Source organism: Pocillopora damicornis, chromosome 5, assembly GCF_964200805.1.
Source record: "Pocillopora damicornis chromosome 5, jaPocDami1.2, whole genome shotgun sequence".
NCBI lineage: Eukaryota > Metazoa > Cnidaria > Anthozoa > Scleractinia > Pocilloporidae > Pocillopora > Pocillopora damicornis.
In genome coordinates, this window is record NC_142674.1 from 16,822,215 (window position 1) to 16,844,725 (window position 22,511).

The following is a 22,511-nucleotide window of genomic DNA, read 5'->3' on the forward strand; positions in this document are numbered from 1 at the left end:
CTGTTCAAAAATGAAATATTTAATTGCGTTTGTACATGGAACAAATAAGGCGTAAACGTGTATCTTTGCCACAACAAAGTTTCAGCAAATGTTCACTTACACATATTTTTACAGGATATGTAAAGAATAAGCAAATTTAGAATTCTGCCTGCGATGCTTCCTTGCAAACAATGGTCAAACATGACATTTGACTTCGCCGCAAACATGACCAAAGCGAGGCAAATATAGTCTTTGGCATCCGTGCAAATCCGTCCTTTCGTGCAGTAAATTTATTCATTTACCTGGTATTTACTGCCGCAGTAAAGTTGAATTTTTTTCTCATTTGCTACGCTATGTAAATATCTGCAAACATGAAGTTTACTTTTTGTGCAAAGGTCATCAAAGCGAATGAAACATTTCTTTTGTTTCGCATTTGCTGTCAATGTAAATATGGAGTAAAGGCAATATTAAACGTCTTTGCTTTACTTGTAATTGTGGTGCAAACACAGAGTTTGACTTACGTGCGAGTACGATCAAAGCAGTTTAAAGATAGTATTTGCTACACATGTAAATCCATCATTTCGCACAGCAAATTTAACAATTTAACTTGCCTTTGCTGCAACAGAAAAGTTGTCGCAAATGTGCAGCTTTTCTTTACATTTGCTATGGTATGTGAACATTGAGTAAATGCGGTATTTACCATCTTTGCTTTGCGTGCAAATATAATGCAATTAAAAAAATTGCATCTGAGCAAATATGAACAAAGTCTATCAAATGTGGTATTTACTTTTCATTTACTACGATTTTGCTACGGTTGTAAATCCGTTTTTTCGTGCAGTGTATAGTAGTATCATTATCATCATTATCATTATTATAACTACTACAACAACAACAAAAACAACAAGTCTCTATTTCTCACAAAAATGGAATTACAATGAAATAGGAAAAGTGATTATAATGAACAGGCAAAATAAACATAGTTGTATCATTTTGGAGCCTAGAGGCTGGGGGAACCGTTAGGTTTTCGAGCTACCCCTCTATGAATTTTTATTACTATTGCTATCATTTTCATTATTTATATGATTATTTTTTACCTTTGAATTATTGGTTGAAAGTCAATTGGTCATTGTGCTGCATCAGAAGCTATATCAGTAACTACATGCAGTCTCAGACAGCCTGTCGTTCCTTTATCGGTGGGAGTACTTAACTAAGCAGCACAACAATCAGCGGATTGCTTACTTTCCTACCAAAAAAGGAGCGATTTGACTAATTACATTCGATTTTGATTATTTTTTACCTTTTTTTTTGTTTCCACAAAGATTGTCATGAATCCCCAGGTTGTTCTACTGCTCATGCTGGTAGCCGTCCCCTGCACATCTGCGAGTATGTTGCTACTGCCATTTTGTAATGTTTAACTTCGAGTCAACCGAGTGATTCCCTATGAAACCTTATAACCAAAAGAAGTTTGGCACGATAGACGTATTACAAATTCCAACCCTATTCTGAACAGGCTTTTCTGTATCTGAAGGGGACCTTGGAGTACTTAACCCGTTACTCCAAATTTTGACAGAACTGATACACTAAGTACTTGTAACAACCGGTCTAAACCATTCAACATCTCATGATGGCGTTAAATTTAAAAAAAATAATGAGAAAAAATTTAAATCTCAGGTAAGAAGCTCGCCATGATTGAGGCGTGTCTTACTGATATTTGCGACATTTCATTAAAAACTCACCATCTTCAAACGTTTCCATGAAAATTTCATCGGACAATAAATGTTTATTTTTAATGATGGTAACAATAACAATGATGGTTAAAGTAAATCTCATCACATACTGGCGAATCACTAAACTTCTGAATTGCGTATGATGTTTTTTGTTTTTTTGTTTTTAACTAAACTTTCAGAAGCTATGAGTCAACGAAAAGAGTATTAAATACAGAATTTGAAATATAAAGTGGTAGTTGATGGTTGTCAAACTTTGTCTTCGATGAAAAGTCACTGCAAAATGCCAATCACAAAAAAATCAATCACTAAAAGTAAGCTGCTCAAGTCGTGAAGTAGCCCTTAATATTCATTATATATTTTTGGTAAAAATGTACATGAAGTGCTAACGTTTTGTCACGGTTCGTGCGTTTCTTTTAATCATCTGCTAGGTACTTGTCGAGGCGATGAGTTTGCTTGTGCAAATCAACAAAAGTGTATCCACGCGTCTGAACGCTGCGATGGGATCACTGACTGTAGTGATGGATCAGACTAACAATGCAGTAAGTACTGTGGTAGATAGGTAACTTCTACTTCTGTACATCTTCTTATTCTTTATATGAGCTTAGCGTAAAAATGCTATTCTCAAAAAGTAATATGAAATTGGAAGGCTGACTCTCTTTTCAAAAATATAGAAAAAAATCTATATTTTCCCAGAACACCTCATTTGCAAGAACACCTCCAACACAGCGAAATAAAGATGTGACGTAAATCACATGCAGAGGTAGTTTTACAAAACTGAACTGGCTATTGGTTGAATGCCGTCACATTGGGCCATCTTTAGATTAAGAACTTTAATGGCATGACGACGGTTCTTGTGATGGCCAAAGTCACTTTAAAATCGAATGAAATAAACTGCAACTAGTTGAATGAGATAGCGGCGATTTCATATACGAGATAACTCCTTTTGTATCTTACCGTTGGAAAAAATCAAATGCATTAATTGGGAGACCGGAAATTATGATTTGTACTTTGCAACATAACCAACCATTATTACGCATTCATGCAGTGAATGAATACTTCGGGATTTCTCGAGTATATTGAGTTCCCCAAGCGTTAGCAAATAAATTGATAAAAAGCTTTTCTAGAAATATAGACATGCGCCCATCGACATTGCCTTAATTGACTGTATTAATTGACCACGAAAACGCGAAAACGCGAACGGTCGCAACACAGGAGATGCTAAATTATATTAAAGTTCACACGGCAACCAGGTGGACAATCAGACATAGTTTGAAGCTACACTGGTTTGCAGATTTAATGAATGTAACCGAAGAAGTTACAATTCATAGACCCAACGTTTCGACACTCCTGTCTAGTGCCTTCATCAGGGGTGATCTAAACGCTGCAACAAGAGGTCCTTTTATATGATCACTAATTAGCGGCCTTTTTTTTCTGACGAGGTGTAAATAGGCGTCAGGAAGCAGACCGCCATCGTCACGATTTAAAGGAGCGTGGGCGGAGTTAATATGCCAAGCCTCCAAACAAAGGCGCTGGTGGTAACGCCGATTAGTAGTGATAATTTTAGAATTATCCCACCCAATTGTATGGTTGGTTAGGCAAGTATGCTCCGATAAAGCTGAATTTTCCTTTTTGCAAAGAAAAACCGCTTTTTGGTGCTCTTTTAACCGTGTACCAAACTGGCGTTTGGTCTGTCCGATGTATTCGTTATCACAGTCATTGCAAGGAATAGAATAAATGGCGTCGGTTCGTTGTTCTTTCGTGACAGGATCCTTAGGTTTGGCGAAAATATGCCCCAAAGTCTGAAAAGGTTTTTGAGCAACTTTAACGTTGTGGCTATTCAAAATTCTCTTGATAGGTTCAGTAACACCCTGTATGTAAGGAATAACAGCAAAACCAGTCGCTGGTTCCCTTTTATCAAGAGCTGACAAGGGTAATTGTGTTGTGGTTATGGACAAACAGCAATATCACGACAAAGCTTTGTCTTTGCTCAATGACAAGAATACGTATGCTGTCTTAAACTCTGTAAAAAAAAGAAAAAAAAAGGCCGCTAATTAGTGATCATATAAAAGGACCTCTTGTTGCAGCGTTTAGATCACCCCTGATGAAGGCACTAGACAGGAGTGTCGAAACGTTGGGTCTATGAATTGTAACTTCTTCGGTTACATTCATTAAATCTGCAAACCAGTGTAGCTTCAAACTATGTCTGGATGTTAAATTGCTAATGTAGAGCTTACCAATAAATTTTTCTTTTACACGTAAACTTTGTCGCCAGTGCGCCATAACCAAAATTTCATAGAGCTTAACGGTATTGGGATGATACTAATAGACCAGTTGAGTAACTTTTCCTTTTCTTTCATGTTTTACCTGCGCCAATTAGCTGGCCGTAAGTATCAGAAATCTAAATCTATCTTTGTGTTGTTTCCTTGTAATATTGCTCGGATAACCGCATTGAAGGAATGGCATATTTTGTACACGTCGCTTGTATTTATTTGATTTACATGTAACCATCAATACAAAATCTAAGATCGAGGATCTTTGAAGTATTAAAAAAATGATTTCAATAGGTGGATTGCAACGACAAAAACGGAACAAAAACCAAAGTTAGCTGGTCATCTCCTGCTTGATAGGGAGGCTGTATGAGATATGGAGGAAAGAAACTAATCAAACATGTTCATCGATTTCCATATATATTTACAAGCCTTTATAAGCCTTTCTGTCAAGACAGCTGAAATTCACGGATATTCATGTTATCAAAAAAAGGATAAAGTCGAGTCCTCGTCTCTTCCTTTTTTTCAAAATTAGTCTAAAAGTCAAAAGAAGAAAAACTGACACAGAGAGACCAAGGGTCAGCGGCAACTTTCTCCTTTCTGTAGACGACAGGGATTAAAATTTAGAAAGGGAATCTGTGTTAGCAAGAGCTTGCTTATTGGTCTGCTTATCGGTTCAAACATATTTAGCAGGGGAGAATTTTGAGGCAAAGGCATAACCTCGGAGATGAAAATTACTGTCCTATAGTTTTTGACTTCCGAGCTAAGAAGTATGTCTAAATTGTTAGGATTATTTTAGGTTTTGTTTGTTCTTTTCCTTTTCTTAAATACATAGGCTCAATATTTTGTCTTTGAATTTAAGTTGTTTTTATTATCATGCAGGAAAGTGTGCAGACTACGAGTTCACTTGTGCTAATGGAAAGTGTCTTAGTAAATGGAGTCGTTGCATTGGCAGAGATGACTGTGGTGATGGTTCAGATGAACAGCAGTGTCGTAAGTTTATTATCACTGTCACCGTTGTCCAAATAGTGCAGTCGCCTTTCCTATGGGCTGATGGCTAACTGTTCAAGTTGTGCTGTGGTAATCAGGTCGAGATACAAACAAATATTCGGAGCTGTCTCTCCTCCTTCTCTCTTTTTCAATGAATCGAATAATTAATAACTTTAACTATGATATGGACCAAGTAGGCAAAATTAAGCTTGTTCTTATTGTTGTTACTATCGACAGTTTAGTATGTTTTTCTTCAGTTTCCATTTCATTTTTATTATTTATTTAGTTGTGTGTCGTTGCTATTTTTTCCTTTCAACTGCAAATGCAATAAACAAATCTTGGTTACTACATAATTTGAGATTATTTTCTTTTCTCTCAATGTTCGAAACATTTTCATGGAAATATTAGCTCAAAGTAAGTAATCTTTTGGATATTTTATTAATTTCTTAACTTTTAAGTGCAAAACAATGTGTTCGCTTATTTAATCACTTACTTATTCTATGTCATTTATACTTTTCTGTAACTATTTCAGTGCAATGATAATTACACTTTTGTCAAAGAGAAGTGTAGCAGCTACATGTTTGAAGCATTCATGCTTGCGGGCGAGAAATTTTTTAGAAAGTTTTTTTTTTTTAAATCGAAACTTACTGTTGACAGTCAGTAGTATACAAAACATTTACTAAAAGTAATTAAATGTGTTTTTATGCTTTCCCATGAAGTTTTGAAATGAAAATAGTTTGACGTCTTTCACGTTTCCATCATGATGGCGAGGCCCCCTGTTTTTGTATAAAATGGATTTGTTTTCTTTGCCCTGGCGAGCAGGATAACAATATGCTCACAGGTCACCAAGTTTTTGCAACACGACTTACAATAGCTCTTCCTTTTCAGGAGGAGAATGAAATATAAAACAGTACGCACCTTTGCTGTCAGGGCGTTGATATTGATTTTTAGGGAACTTTTAAAAAGCACAGGGGAGGATTAACTCAGCTGCATCATTCACTATGATAATAAAAACTGCATATCCAAAAGAAAAGCATTTAAATATTTTAATTAAATTTCTGGCACTGTATAGGAAATATCTCATTACTCTTCCCACTTTTCTATGCTTTGTTAACACGGGAATGTGATAGCCGGTCCGGTGATTTTCTTTTCTTTCCTTTCTCTATGTTTTTCATGGACTGCACTTCGGAAACATCAGGAAGTAAGTGCTACTTCAATTTCATAATGTAGATGTTACTTCTAACCTGTCACATGACCAAAAAGCTGCTAACCACTCCCATTCTGTACCCTTCTTACCAGCTAAAAACTAATAATAACAAAAGAAAAGATCAGGAGGCGTTATATTTCATTCAGAAGTCGAGATTTGCGTTTCGGCCTGTAAAATAAGCCATGTTTCAAGGTCACACACTGAATCCTAAACCTTAACGAATAATTTTACTTTAGCCTCCCTTCAGGACTCACTTAATTTTGCTTTTGCATTGTTTTGAACAACAAATGATTGTTAAAATTTGAAAAATAGCTTTATCTTGTGGCATCATATTTAACTTTGAATGCAAGTTAGCGTGGATTTGAGTCCATTCAATGTTGAAGATTTGGTTTTTCTTTCCTTCCTATTCTCTGCAAAGGAGATATCAAAGCGTCACTATCTTAAACTTAACGAAACTTGCTTTCGTTAAAGGTCTTGAAGAAAGACTTCTCCTTACTTCTGTTCCACCGAAAGAAAATCAAAATCGTTTAAAAACATTGTACTTCCTTTTTCTTTTTTCAATTACACCACATTGCATAAAAAAAAAACGTTTCAATACTAAATGGCTTCGCTTTTCTTTCAGTTATTGATTAACGGGCCGATCAATTTAAGGCTTTAACATTCCCCCGTTGGGGAACGTTCGTTCACTTTTGGGTACGAATGGCTCCGGAGAAAAGGTCTACCAGGTCTAGCTTATAGGGCTTGGCAATGTATAGAATATCAGGATCGCTCATTTTGCCTTTTAAAAAAAATTTACCATCAAGTACAGCACTTGGGTACAGTATTGAAAGACAATTTTGGTCCCGGGGGCTGAAATTTGAACGGATCCACGGGTTCCCCGTGGGCGATGTTGAGGCTTCGAATTAATTCAATGCATAATTCATTTATTGGCCTACTCATTTTTCATCTAATCTCCCTAACTTAATTGTCATTCTGTGCTTTCTCCACTCATGTGCGGCCTTTGTGAAATACACCAGCGTGTAAGTGATTTTTGATTAGATTGCTGCAGTTAATAATTTAGTTATAACATCTGTTTCTGCTCCACTTTCCATAACATTCCTAAATACTGCAAACGTGCGTGAGTAGCAAAACACAGGATGAGAGGAAGAGGATGAGAATTTGATGTTCTTATACCATTCGTTGTAATAGCAAAATAAATGACATATCTCGAAAACAGTTGATGAAGAATAACTGAGGCCAGCTTTCAGTCCCATATGATGATTGATGGGAAGTGTGTTAGTATTGCCTACTTTAACTGTAAATGTTAGTTGAACTGAACAATGTTTTATAATACTTGAATTCTGCTTATCCCTATCGTTTTCTTTGCTCTCGATATCGCCTTCGGTGGATCAAATACATGTAAATACATCAGGCGGTAGGTGAAAGCTTAGAACTAATTACTTTAAGGATAATGATACGTTGTCATCTCCTTTTGTTCGTTTTTGTTTGTTTGTTTGTTTGTTTAAGAATATTCTTATGATTAAAGTATGAATGACCAGCTGCATTGCGGGCACATCTGCGCCGCTGCCTTTCTTGTGTTTAGTGGACAACTAAGAACAACGAGTGCGGAAGATTTTCATAAGAGAAAGGGGGGGGGGGCCAAGAGAGGGAGAGAGGGGAACAGGGGGGGGAAGAGAGAGAAAGAGAGAGAGCACAATGTCAGCAGAAGATAATGCATTGAACAAAACTTTCAGGGAACTGGGTTTAAGTAAACAGAGAGGGAAAACTGAGAAAATTGAAATATCGATGTAGAAAGGGATGATCAAAATACAACATCGACAGTACACCAGAATATTTTTTTTCAAATTGGCATTTTTCTCCGCTCATGCTGACATTAAGTAAACTTCTAATTAGAAAAAAAGCAAATTAGATAAAAATCTGGCAATTACTGCAAGCTTCCTTCCCATTCAACAAAAATGCCATTGCTGACAAGTCCGCTTATAAGATCGAAAACAACTTTGTCCCTCAGTGAACAAGCGGAAAGACACGTATCAAACAGTTGCCCATAAATATTATTATATTGTTACCTTTAATTGTTGGTCATTCATCCTCTAAGTCTCCAGACCAATAAACCTTCAAAAGTGTAATACGAGTTCTTATCCCTTGTGTTTAACCTATACCCCATTCACACCAGCAAAACATGTTTTGTTAAACTGGTTTTCACTGAATGAAAATTATAAACAGAGAACTGAAAAACTTGATTTTCCATTGGATTCAAGTACTTGCTAACTTGCATTTCCAATGTGCTACATTCAAGTAAAAAATATTCGGTTAAATAGTTTCTATGAAGAAAAAAAAAATTAAACTGTGTTTAACAAAACAACTTTTAAACATGTTTAAGCTTTGGTGTGAATGGGGCACTAGTTTCATTGATTAGTTTTTAACATTACTGCATTCTTTTTCTTAAACTACTCTTTCCTCACTTAAACTAACATTTTTTGTTACTTTTCTGCCCCTGGTTACTGCTCAATACAGTATGTGAGTATGATTTTAATTGTCTATTCGAGTTGTGAACTGTTGAACTAAAACGATTGTTAATTCAGACACAATTTGCTGATTTATGATTTTACTGTCTTTTCTATTCTCTTTTATTATCTTACCTGACCTTGTGACAATAAGGCGGTAAGTAACCATTATTTTTTATTAACCCACTTTAGCATTTTTGGTTTGACCGCTTACATAAGTCAACTAAAATTTTTATTCCCTTTTTTTAATTCATTCAATTTGATTTAATCGAATGCATATATCTTCGTTTATCGTCGCCATTTAAACATAATAAAATATCGGCGATTTTTTGTGGAAAGGTAAACCTAATGTAACTAAAGTGCAGATTAATTTTATGTAGTGCGTGAGTCTTTGGTTGTCAGTTTTTTTGGTATATTGGCAAACAGCATAACTTTGAAAGAGGAAAAAAATTACTTAAAATGTACTTATCGACTGGATGGGAGGGCTGGACAGGTAAACTTTTGGAAGGGCGCGCGGGTCCATACGGGTCATACGATGATTAAAATTACAATACATGGCTCCAGATGAGTTTCGGGTGTAATTCAGGCAAAGCGTCCGCTTTGAAGGGTCTCAATGGATTTAACTGCCAGCCATCAAACATCCCAAAGTTTAATCATCAACCGTTGAAAAAACAGTTCAGTTTTAACCTTCAAACGTTCAAAGACCTTTTAGATCTTTCCACCTCAGCTGCTTGCCACGAACAGTTCCAAGTGTCGAAGTATTTTGCGAATGATAGTCTTCAGGTTTCCAAGCACATTCACTTCATGACAAGAGATTATATCCTCGTGCTTCGTAATCATTTCCATTTTTAACTTGGTAGTTCAATATTTAAAATTTTTTCTCTAATCGATAACCTGTTGCCGACTATGTCACACCACGCCTTGTCTTGTTTGGAGAACCGGCGTAATTTTTTTGCGTCCCATTGACGAACGGAGACAAGCGTTAGGTGAGCGCGAGGGAAGAGCGCAAAAAAATAAATACTTTCCACACTTCCACCGTTCCTATCAAATTGATCAGTGAATATCATGTGATAATTGAATATCTTTCAACAAAAGCGTAGCGTATCATGTTCTATGGACGAAGCTATTCGAGAAGCCCTTCGTTTCATTCCGAACAAGCCAACTGTAAAGGATAGGCAAAGGAAATGCATCGATGATGTATTTACAAGCACATAAAGAAGTAAATTGGGAAAACGAACAGAACTGATCTTAAAAAAAATAACAACAACAACTGTCAACAATGGGATGGGATAAATGTCATTTATGAGATTTATCCTCCGAAGGTAGCAGACGCACTAGGTTTACAAAACTTGTTCGCATACGCATTTGAAAACACCAAATAACTGTAAAGATTTACTTACGTTCAAATATATCACCTTCTTATAGCTTTCGCTCGCATAGAAGCATATGTTTACTTGAAACCGTCATTTCTTTGGAGAAAATGTTGCTTCGACATAAAATCATGTTTGTTGTAGTCTCCGCCGGTGTTTAGGGAAAAATTAGCTTGAATAATTGGCATAGGTACAGGGTACAGCTGGTTTTACCTTTCTTTTTTTGTACTCCTCCTTCCGTGCGTGACTCAATCTTCGTGCTCGCTTCCTACTTGCCTCTGTTTGTCGGAAAAACGCAATAAATTGCGCCTGTTCTGCGGGGCACAGGTCCTCTCAAGCGTGGCTCACACCTCACGGTCGCTTCCTGCTTGCCTCCGTTTGACCGAAAAACGCTGAAAAACTGCGCCTGTTCTGCAGATCCAGGCCTCCTCAATGAAACTAAGGGTTCATGGTTTCCTCTTTCTTGTCTTTTTGTTTATATCAAAACGGATGGTAAAAAAAAACTTTTTTTTATAACCATATCAACATTCAGATGAAGTAGTTTTTCTCGGAGTTAGTCGAGAGTAAAAGCTGTGGAAAATATTGCCTGAAATAATCCGAATTGGAACGAACACAGCTTTACTGGCCTTTTCCCTGGGAATGTAAGTTAATGATTACTAAGCTAAAACTATTAACAACACTTCACTGAAGAGTTGTTGTTTTCTTTCTTTCATGTCAACTGATGCTCAATAGCGTGTAAGTATCTACTTATTGTGCTACGTATGTTTCTCCATTCCCTGATTTTGTTGTTGAAGATCAATCCTATTTCTTTTAAAATAGGCCTTTGACTAGTATTTGCATAAAATCCAATTTGAATACTTATTATTTTTTTAAAACTAATATGTAATTAAAATTAGATTAATCCAACGTTGTGTTTGTCGCTTGTCACATAACTTTGGGGCAGCTGAGTAATTTTGTTGGAAAGCTTTGAAGTTAAAAGAACAATAAGAAATATTAAGCTACTTTTTACTTGAGGGTGTTCCATTTTGTTATTAAAAAAACGAAAAGAGGGCCCTGAGACCGGATTCCTTTTTTTCTTTTTCAATAACTCTGACATTTTTTAAAAGTATTTGAATTCTAATCATAACCTCCCTGGCTATTCACTATTCTCAAAATGTTTTTCGTGGTTTTTCTATCTTGGTGTGCATAGGGGTACAGGTGTTTTTCGTGGCTTTTTTTTTTCTTTTTTATTCCTCCTCTCCCGCTCGCCTCGCACCTACCTCCGTTTGACCGAAAAACACTGAAAAGTTGCGCCTGTTCTGCAGATCCAGGCCTCCTCAAAGAAACTAATGCTTCATGGTTTTCTCTTTCTTGTCTTTCTTCATATCAAAACGAATGGTAAAAACAAACTTTTTTTTATAACCACATCAACATTCAGATAAGAAGGTTTTTCTCGGAGTTAGTCGACAGTAAAAGCTGTGGAAAATATTGCCTGATAATAATCCGAATTGGAACGAACACAGCTTTACTGGCCTTTTCCCTGGGAATGTAAGTTAATGATTACTAGGCTAAAACTATTAACTACACTTGACCGAACAATTGTTGTTTTCTTTCTTTCATGTCAACTAATGCTCAACAGGGTGTAAGTATCTACTTATTGTGCTACGTATGTTTCTCCATTCCCTGATCTTGTTGTTTAAGATCAGTCCTATTTCTTTTAAAATAGGCCTTTGACTAGTATTTGCATAAAATCCAATTTGAATACTTATCATTTTTTTTAAACTGATATGTAATTAAAATTAGATTAATCTAACGTTGTGTTTGTCACTTATCACATAACTTTCGGGTAGCTGAGTAATTTTGTTGGAGCTAGCTTGGAAGTTTCAAGAACAATAAGAAATAATAAGCTACATTTTACATGAGGGTGTTTCAATTTGTTATAAAAAAAAAAAAGGAAAAGGGCCTTGAGACCGATTTCCTTTTTTTTTTAAATGATTCTTACATTTTTTTAAAGTATTTGAATTCTAATCATACCCTCCCTAGCTATTCACTATTCTCAAAATGTTTTTTCGTAATTTTTCTATCTTGGTGTACATAGGGGTACAGGTGTTTTTTCGTTGCTTTTTTTTTCGTTTTTTACTCCTTCTCTCGCGCGTGACTCGCTCTCGCGCTCGCCTCGCGTTTGCCTCCCTTTGACCGAAAAACGTTGAAAAATTGCACCTGTTCTGCAAATCCAGGCCTCCTCAATGAAACTAATGGTTCATGGTTTTCTCTTTCTTGTCTTTCTTCATATCAAAACAGATGGTAAAAAGAAACTTTTTTCAAAAACCACATCAACATTCAGATAAGGAGGTTTTTCTCAGTGTTAGTCGAGATTAAAAGCTGTGGGAAATATTGCCTGATAATAATCCGAATTGGAACGAACACAGCTTTACTGGCCTTTTCCCAATCCCTGGGGATGTAAGTTAATGATTACTAAGCTAAAACTATTAACAACACATCACTGAAGAGTTGTTGTTTTCTTTCTTTCATGTCAACTGATGCTCAACAGGGTGTAAGTATCTACTTATTGTGCTACGTATGTTTATTCATTCCCTGATCTTGTTGTTGAAGATCAATGCTATTTCTTTTAAAATAGACCTTTGACTAGTATTTGCATAAAATCCAATTTGAATACTTATCATTTTTTTAAAACTAATATGTAATTAAAACTAGATTAATCTAACGTTGTGTTTGTCGCATGTCACATAACTTTGGGGCAGCTGAGTAATTTTGCTGGAAAGCTTTGAAGTTAAAAGAACAATAAGAAATATTAAGCTACTTTTTACTTGAGGGTGTTCCATTTTGTTATTAAAAAAACGAAAAGAGGGCCCTGAGACCGGATTCCTTTTTTTCTTTTTCAATAATTCTGACATTTTTTAAAAGTATTTGAATTCTAATCATAACCTCCCAAGCTATTCACTATTCTTAAAATATTTTTCGTGGTTTTTCTATCTTGGTGTGCATAGGGGTACAGATGTTTTTTCGTGGCTTTTTTTATTTTTTAGTCCTCCTCTCGCACGTGACCCGCTCTCGCCCTCGCCTCGTGCTTACCTCCGTTTGACCAAAAAAGGTTGAAAAATTGCGCATGTTCTGCAGATCCAGGCCTCCTCAATGAAAATCAAACTTTATGGTTTTCTCTTTCTTGGCTTTCTTCATATCAAAACGAATGGTAAAAACAAACTTTTTTTAATAGCTACATCAACATTCAGATAAGGAGGTTTTTCTCGGAGTTAGTCGACAGTAAAAGCTGTGGAAAATATTGCTTGATAGTAATCCGAATTGGAACGAACTCAGCTTTACTGGCCTTTTCCTTGGGAATGTAAGTTAATGATTACTAAGCTAAAATCATTAACGACACTTGACTGAACAATTGTTGTTTTCTTTCTTTCATGTCAACTGATGCTCAACAGGGTGTAAGTATCTACTTATTGTGCTGCGTATGTTTATCCATTCCCTGATCTTGTTGTTTAAGATCAATCCTCTTTCTTTTAAAATAGGCCTTTGACTAGTATTTGCATAAAATCCAAGTTGAATACTTATCATTTTTTTTTAACTGATATGTAATAAAAATGAGATTAATCTGACGTTGTGTTTGTCACTTATCACATAACTTTCGGGCAGCTGAGTAATTTTGTTGGACCTAGCTTGGAAATTACAAGAACAATAAGAAATAATAAGCTACATTTTACATGAGGGTGTTTCAATTTGTTATAAAAAAAAAGGAAAAGGGCCCTGAGACCGATTTCCTTTTTTTTTTAAAATGATTCTGACATTTTTTTAAAGAATTTGAATTCTAATCATAACCTCCCTAGCTATTCACTATTCTCAAAATGTTTTTTGTGGTTTTTCTATCTTGGTGTGCATAGGAGTACAGGTGTTTTTTCGCGCCTTTTTTTAATTTTTTTTTTATTTTTTACTTCTTCTCTCGCGCGTGACTCGCTCTCGCGCTCACCTCGCGTTTGCCTCCCTTTGACCGAAAAACGTTGAAAAATTGCACCTGTTCTGCAGATCCAGGCCTCCTCAATGAAACTAAGGTTTCATGGTTTTCTCTTTCTTGTCTTTCTTCATATCAAAACGGATGGTAAAAACAACCTTTTTTTAAAAACCACATCAACATTCAGATAAGGTTTTTCTCAGTGTTAGTCGAGATTAAAAGCTGTGGAAAATATTGCCTGATAATAATCCGAATTGGAACGAACACAGCTTTACAGGCCTTTTCCCTGGGAATGTAAGTAAATGATTACTAAGCTAAAATTATTAACAACACTTGACTGAACAATTGTTGTTTTCTTTCTTTCATGTCAACTGATGCTCAACAGGGAGTAAGTATCTTCTTATTGTGCTACGTATGTTTCTCCATTCCCTGATCTTGTTGTTGAAGATCAATCCTATTTCTTTTAAAATAGGCTTTTGACTAGTATTTGCATAAATCCAATTTGAATACTTATCATTTTTTTTAAAACTGATATGTAATTAAAATTAGATTAATCCAACGTTGTGTTTGTCGCATGTCACATAACTTTGGGGCAGCTGAGTAATTTTTTTGGAAAGCTTTGAAGTTAAAAGAAGAATAAGAAATATTAAGCTACTTTTTACTTGAGGGTGTTCCATTTTGTTATTAAAAAAACGAAAAGAGGGCCCTGAGACCGGATTCCTTTTTTTCTTTTTCAATAACTCTGGCATTTTTTTAAAGTATTTGAATTCTAATCATAACCTCCCTAGCTATTCACTATTCTCAAAATGTTTTTCGTGGTTTTTCTATCTTGGTGTACTTAGGGGTACAGATGTTTTTTCGTGGCTTTTTTTAATTTTTTAGTCCTCCTCTCGCACGTGACCCGCTCTCGCCCTCGCCTCGCGCTTACCTCCGTTTGACTGAAAAAGGTTGAAAAATTGCGCCTGTTCTGTAGATCCAGGCCTCCTCAATGAAACTAATTCTTCATGGTTTTCTCTTTCTTGGCTTTCTTCATATCAAAACGAATGGTAAAAACAAACCTTTTTTTTAATAACCACATCAACATTCAGATAAGGAGGTTTTTCTCAGTGTTAGTCGAGAGTAAAAGCTGTGGAAAATATTGCTTGATAATAATCCGAATTGGAACGAACTCAGCTTTACTGGCCTTTTCCCTGGGAATGTAAGTTAATGATTACTGAGCTAAAATTATTAACGACACTTCAATGAACAATTTTGATTCCCTCCTTTCATGTCAACTGATGCTAAACAGACGGTAAGTATCTACTTATTGTGCTACGTATGTTTCTCCATTCCCTGATCTTGTTGTTGATGATCAATCCTATTTCTTATAAAATAGGCTTTTGACCAGTATTTGCATAAAATCCAATTTGAATACTTATCATTTTTTTAAACTGATATGTAATTAAAATTAGATTAATCCAACGTTGTGTTTGTCGCTTGTCACATAACTTTGGGGCAGCTGAGTAATTTTGTTGGAAAGCTTTGAAGTTAAAAAAACAATAAGAAATATTAAGCTACTTTTTACTTGAGGGTGTTCCATTTTGTTATTAAAAAAACGAAAAGAGGGCCCTGAGACCGGATTCCTTTTTTTCTTTTTCAATAATTCTGACATTTTTTAAAAGTATTTGAATTCTAATCATAACCTCCCTAGCTATTCACTATTCTCAAAATGTTTTTCGTGGTTTTTCTATCTTGGTGTGCATAGGGGTACAGGTGTTTTTCGTGGCTTTTTTTTTTTCATTCCTCCTCTCCCGCTCGCCTCGCACCTACCTCCGTTTGACCGAAAAACACTGAAAAGTTGCGCCTGTTCTGCAGATCCAGGCCTCCTCAATGAAACTAATGCTTCGTGGTTTTCTCTTTCTTGTTTTTCTTCATATCAAAACGAATGGTAAAAACAAACTTTTTTTTTATAACCACATCAACATTCAGATAAGAAGGTTTTTCTCGGAGTTAGTCGACAGTAAAAGCTGTGGAAAATATTGCCTGATAATAATCCGAATTGGAACGAACACAGCTTTACTGGCCTTATCCCTGGGGATGTAAGTTAACGATTACTGAGCTAAAACTATTAACGACACTTGACTGAAAAATTGTTGTTTTCTTTCTTTCATGTCAACTAATGCTCAACAGACGGTAAGTATCTACTTATTGTGCTACGTATGTTTATCCATTCCCTGATCTTTTTGTTTAAGATCAATCCTATTTCTTATAAAATAGGCTTTTGACTAGTATTTGCATAAAATTCAATTTGAATACTTATCATTTTTTTAAAACTGATATGTAACTAAAATTAAAGTAATCTACCTTGTGTTTGTGACTTGTCACATAAATGTCTGGCCGCTGAGTAATTTTGTTCAGGAGGTAGCTTGGAAGTTACAAGAACAATAAGCAACAATAAGCTACATTTTACACGAGAGTGTTCCATTATATTAAAAAGGGAAAAGGGCCCTGAGACCGGATTCCTTTTTTCTTTTTTTTAATGATTCTGACATTTTTTAAAAGTATTTTAATTCTTATCTTAACCTCCCTAGCTATTCACTATTCTCAAAATGTTTTTCGTGGTTTTTCTATCTTGGTGTACATAGGGGTACAGGTGTTTTTTGGTGGATTTTTTTTATATTTTACTCCTCCTCTCGCACACGTGGCCCGCTCTCGCGCTCGCCTCGCGCTTACCTCCGTTTGATCGAAAAACGCTAAAAAATTGCGCCTGTTCTGCAGATCCAGGCTTTCTCAATAAAACTAAGGTTTCATGGTTTTCTCTTTCTTGTCTTTCTTCATATCAAAACGGATGGTAAAAACAAACTTTTTTTAAAAACCACATCAACATTCAGATAAGGTTTTTCTCAGTGTTAGTCGAGATTAAAAGCTGTGGAAAATGTTGCCTGATAATAATCCGAATTGGAACGAACACAGCTTTACAGGCCTTTTCCCTGGGAATGTAAGTAAATGATTACTAAGCTAAAATTATTAACAACACTTCACTGAAGAGTTGTTGTTTTCTTTCTTTCATTTCAACTCATGCTCAACAGGGTGTAAGTATCTACTTATTGTGCTACGTATGTTTATCCATTCCCTGATCTTGTTGTTTAAGATCAATCCTATTTCTTTTAAAATAGGCCTTTGACTAGTATTTGCATAAAATCCAATTTGAATACTTATCATTTTTTTTTAATTGATATGTGACTAAAATTAAATTAATCTTAGGTTGTGTTTGTCGCTTGTCACATAACTTTTGGGCAGCTGAGTAATTTTTTTGGAGGTAGCTTTGAAGTTACAAGAACATTAAGAAATAATAAGCTTCATTTTACATGAGGGGGTGTTCCATTTTCTTATTAAAAAAAGGAAAAGGGCCCTAAGACCGGATTCCTTTTTTTTTTTAATGATTCTGACATTTTTTAAAAACATTTTAATTCTAATCATAACCTCCCTAGCTATTCACTATTCTCAAAATGTTTTTCGTGGTTTTTCTATCTTGGTGTGCATAGGGGTACAGGTGTTTTTGGTGGCTTTTTTTTATTTTTTACTCCTCCTCTCGCACACGTGGCCCGCTCTCGCGCTCGCCTCGCACTTACCTCCGTTTGACCGAAAAACGCTAAAAAATTGAGCCTGTTCTGCAGATCCAGGCTTTCTCAATGAAACTAAGGGTTCATCGTTTCTTCTTTGTTGTCTTTCTTTATATCACAACGGATTGTAAAAACAAACTTTTTTTTTATAAACACATCAACATTCAAATAAGGAGGTTTTTCTCAGAGTTAGTCGAGAGTGAAAGCTGTGGAAAATATTGCCTGATAATGATCCGAATTGGAATGAGCACAGCTTTACTGGCCTTTTCTCGATCTTTGGGAATGTAAGTTAATGATTACTAAGCTAAAATTATTAACAACACTTGACTGAACAATTTTTGTTTTCTTTCTTTCATGTCAACTGATGCTCAACAGACGGTAAGTATCTACTTATTGTGCTACGTATGTTTATCCATTCCCTGATCTTTTTGTTTAAGATCAATCCTATTTCTTTTAAAATAGGCGTTTCACAAGAATTTGCATCAAATCCAATTTAAATACTTTTTTTTTTGTAAACTGATATGTAACTAAAATTAAATTAATCTTACGTTGTGTTTGTGACTTGTCACATAAATTTCTGGCCGCTGAGTAATTTTGTTGGAGCTAGCTTGGAAGTTACAAGAACAATAAGCAACAATAAGCTATATTTTACATGAAGGTGTTCCCGCCCTGAGGGCCCTGAGACCGGATTCCTTTTTTTTTTTCCCCAATGATTCGGACATATTTTTAAGTATTTAATTCTAATCATAACCTCCCTAGCTATTCATTCAGTTGTGTTTTAGTGGTTTATTTTTCACTCCTCCTATCGCGCGTGACTCGCTCTCACGCTCGCCTCGCGCTCGCCTCCGTTTGACTGAAAAACGCTGAAAAATTGCGCCTGTTCTGCAGATCCAGGCCTCCTCAATGAAACTGAAGGTTAATGGTTTCCTCTTTCTTGTCTTTCTTCACATCATGACGAATGGTAAAAATTAGACCGTAACGCAGCTTTCCTGGTTCCCTCACGAAAAGTGATATGTTCACTCATTTAGATATGGAATTTATTTAGACAACTCATTTGAGGATCAAAATTGTAAAAAAAATTATCCATTCGTCGGTCTTGCTGTTCAGCTCAATTCAAAGTTTTAATGGGGAAAGTTAGAGGCACAACTTTTTTTCCGATGTGAAATGCCTTAGACCGCTCTTTAAGAGATCGCCACTTAAATGTTTCCTCTCTCTCCCCCCTTTCTCCCCCCTCCCCCCCCCCCCCCATAGAAACCACACAAACAAACAAACAAACCTATAGGTCCTTTATCACTTTAGAAATAAAAAAATAGCCAACTGTTTATTTCATAATTTTTATCTTTTAAGGAGTAGGTGTATTACAACTTAGTACCAAATGAAAGAGATAATTAATCGAGAGTAAACACTGTAAAATCAAAAACAAAACCAAAAAAACAAAAAAAGCTGCAGCCTGAGTGTAATCTAACTAAATCGTAAAAGCTGAAATGAAATTAATGAATGAATAAACAAATGTCATGAAAGCGATCCAATTAAACCAGGTTAGCCCAGGACATCCTCAGTGACAATTATGATCAATGATTTCTTCGCTTGTATCGTCGAAAAAGGGAAAAAATCACCTGATAGTAATCTAACTAGGGCAGATCGTAGCATACCACGCTAAAATCATAAGGCAAGAGAGCATTAATTTACTTTTGTATCTTTTCTGTCATTTCACCTGATTCTCAACAGTTTGTAAGTATCTATTTATTGTGTTCTGTACGTTTATCCACTCGCTGATCTTGCTTTCAGCTTCAACTCAATTTTATCTAAAATAGGCATTTTGTTAGTATTTGCGTAGAGATCAACTTGGATATGTATACATTTTAATTACCTGGATTGAAAACCCTTACGCTACACAAACTTATCAGTGCGAAAGAACCCATCTACTACACTACTCAATTTTATTTCATACTTAGTCTTGCTCTAAGTTGAGCTCAATTCAACTAAATTTATTTTCCTCCGAGTCGTGTTTTCAGAGATTTGAATTTATAGATATAAAGTTGAACTTCATGGTCTTTCTGTACCGTTTTTCACTTGTGATATTATATTTAGTGAAGCAAAAGAACGTTTCTGAACATATCATGGATTTTTTTGCAATAAAGTCTTTAAATAATGGTTTTATTACATCACTATGCAATGTTTGACTGATAAGTCACTGAGCTATGTTATGATTAATAATAGAGTAGTAATACTTACAATGGTTCTTATCACTTAAATTTGTATCATTAATAAATCATTTTAAAGTTTTCCCAATCAATGAAACTAATGGCAGCTTTATTAAAGCAACATAGCGAATTTCTGAAATGCAGAAAATTAGGTAACACTAAGAATAGACCATGTTGTTCTAAATGGTGCGCATGGAACTTTCATACCTTAAAATTCAGATAAAGCGGTAGTTAGAAATATATATTAGTTCATAAGTTTTTGCATTCAATGCTAACAATATTTTCTTTTATCATTATTTCTCTCTATTTTCCAAAATGAAATTAATCTCCAGGCTGTAAGTAACCACCATTTTATTTATTTACGCGAATCACAGACATTCTAACGTTTGTGCATGCCAAAAATGTTTTGAAGTTAGCTGTAATTTTAAAACACTAATTCTGCTTCTTTATTTCCTTTTTCTCCCTCAATCTTACCGGATATATCAAGTGGGTAAGCGGTTTTTACGTTAATCATCAAAACGAACTTTGATCTGTAACACGTTTTACTTAGGCGCTCCGTAGTGGGGTCGATTCATTTTCAAATCGCTGTCAAGAATGTAAGGAACAAGTGTGAGTGCAAGTATTTCACATCAAGCGTTCAAGAACTATTAGAAAAATATGTGAAGTTACTCTGCTGTGTGGAAGTGATAACTCTTCCACATACCTTCCACACGTTTTTAACTTGCCTTATGTAATTCATACATGGGCAATAAATAATGGTAATAGGACTGAGTGGAGTCCAATTCGGTCTGTAACCATACGAGTGATTATCAGAATCGGAGGACCGCGCAGCGGGAGTCGGATTTGTTAATTACGAGTATGATCACAGATAGAATTGGACAACTTGAATTCCTGTTTACAATTAGTCAGAACGATGACAAAATTTGAGAGGGAAAATAGACATCAGTTGTACGTTTTCATTAAAAAAAACAACAATTAACTCGGCGAAATGCGCGACAACATCACTTACTGTCCACTTACACAGGCATGACGTGTCCACTGTCCTGTTAGTGCTTAGATCGGACTGGTGACAACCAATCACGTTCGAGAATTTTGTTATGGTTTTGATTAGAGTGAAAATTGTGTGTAGATAGTGATCAGAACTCCCCGTTACGAGCGCCTGAGTACACGCCCAAATGCGTCTAGTGGAGTAACTCCCTTTTAGCGGTTGAGGGAATGGGATTGATAAGAACTGTGTCACTTGAATTGGGAAAACACTGAGTGGAGATGGTATTAAGATAAACTTTTTGGAAATGGGATCAGCATATCCCCCATCCTGACACTAAATTAAATGTAAATTGCTATCAGTCTTTATTTCTGGTATTCCACAAATGGTAGCTCGTCGTTCCTAAGACCTCTAAAAACATTATTTAAATTTCTCCCATAATGATTATTCTAGATACACTTTCGACCCCCTGGACATCAGGGAATAATACAATTTTCAATGCGAGCACTTTGATTCCTTAAAAGTTCGTAGGCATACAATAGGACGCTACGAGTAGTTAGATCATCCTTTAGGTCAGTTTCATCAAACTATTCGCTTAGTGGAGTCCTTCGCTTCGTTTAGTACCTCTTTCGCATTAATTAGCCTCCTTGGGAAATACTTCTTCTTACAGCTCCCATGAATGCTAGTCGTGTTGATAAATACATGTTAGATTCTTCTTTAAGGACTACTTGATAATGATATCTTTTCTCTTCATGGTTGTAAGTGTACTCAGCATGTCATAAAATATTAAAATTGTTTTAGTTTGCACAATGACTAATCCAAAAAGTGTCCTTTGGCAGCTGACTATGTTTCGGTGGGCAATCAAATGACCACATTTTTTTTTTGCTTTGGCTTTTTTGTTAACGGTTGAATTATGGATTCGTTTTCTCAAGCGACAGTGGCAATTGACGATCTGCTCGTGCACCTCGTTGCGTGTCACTGCTAGTGTCTTTGTTATTGTTATGGTTCCGAATCAGGCGAAAATATTAAGCAAGCAATAATATAAAATGTGTTCTTAAGCAAATAGTAACTTGTCAAAATATTTCTCCTAATCTTTCCCCCTTTGAAATCTGCGTTGGACTACAGAAAGTAAGTAAATAAAGTATTTCTCTTTTTTCCCTACTTTTGAGTCTCACTGTCTAAGAAGTCCAGCTTACTATTCGACCACAAGCGTTCTCTTATAAGCAGCACAATTTGAATCCAGGCCTGGTGTGGGAAAAGGTCCAGTTTGGATACAGAATTGATTAATTTGATCGTTATGATCAATATCCGTTTGACTGACTCAAACGCATTTCAGCCTTCTCCGCAATAAAATTATGTTGAGCCCTTTGGGATGAATCCAATGGGTTGGATTAAATGTCAAGGCGTTTTATTTCATTTTGTGCATGCAAAGTTAGTAAAACTTGATATTCGTCATGTTTTTTTCTGGAAGTGGGTGGTACAGTCTAAGCATCCAAGACGATTTCATTCTCCTTTCCCTCGTAATTTGAATATATAAGCTAAATGTTTATCGAAGTTGTGCGGCTCATAATCTGATTTAAATTCGAAAATGAAATAGTAAAATATAGGCTGTGTTCTTTATGGAGACGATCTTTCAACTTTGTATAAATAGTTTTAGGTGGTCCTCCACACTACATTTCTTTACCCCGCTTATCAAGTTTTGGATAAGTACTACACCAAAT

At 35.6% G+C, this 22,511-nt stretch overlaps 1 pseudogene; it reads right to left on the reverse strand.

Moving 5' to 3' along the window:
• The window catches only part of LOC149045662 (DDB1- and CUL4-associated factor 1-like), a 413,926-nt pseudogene that overhangs the window by 262,971 nt on the left and 128,444 nt on the right, over positions 1-22,511 (reverse strand).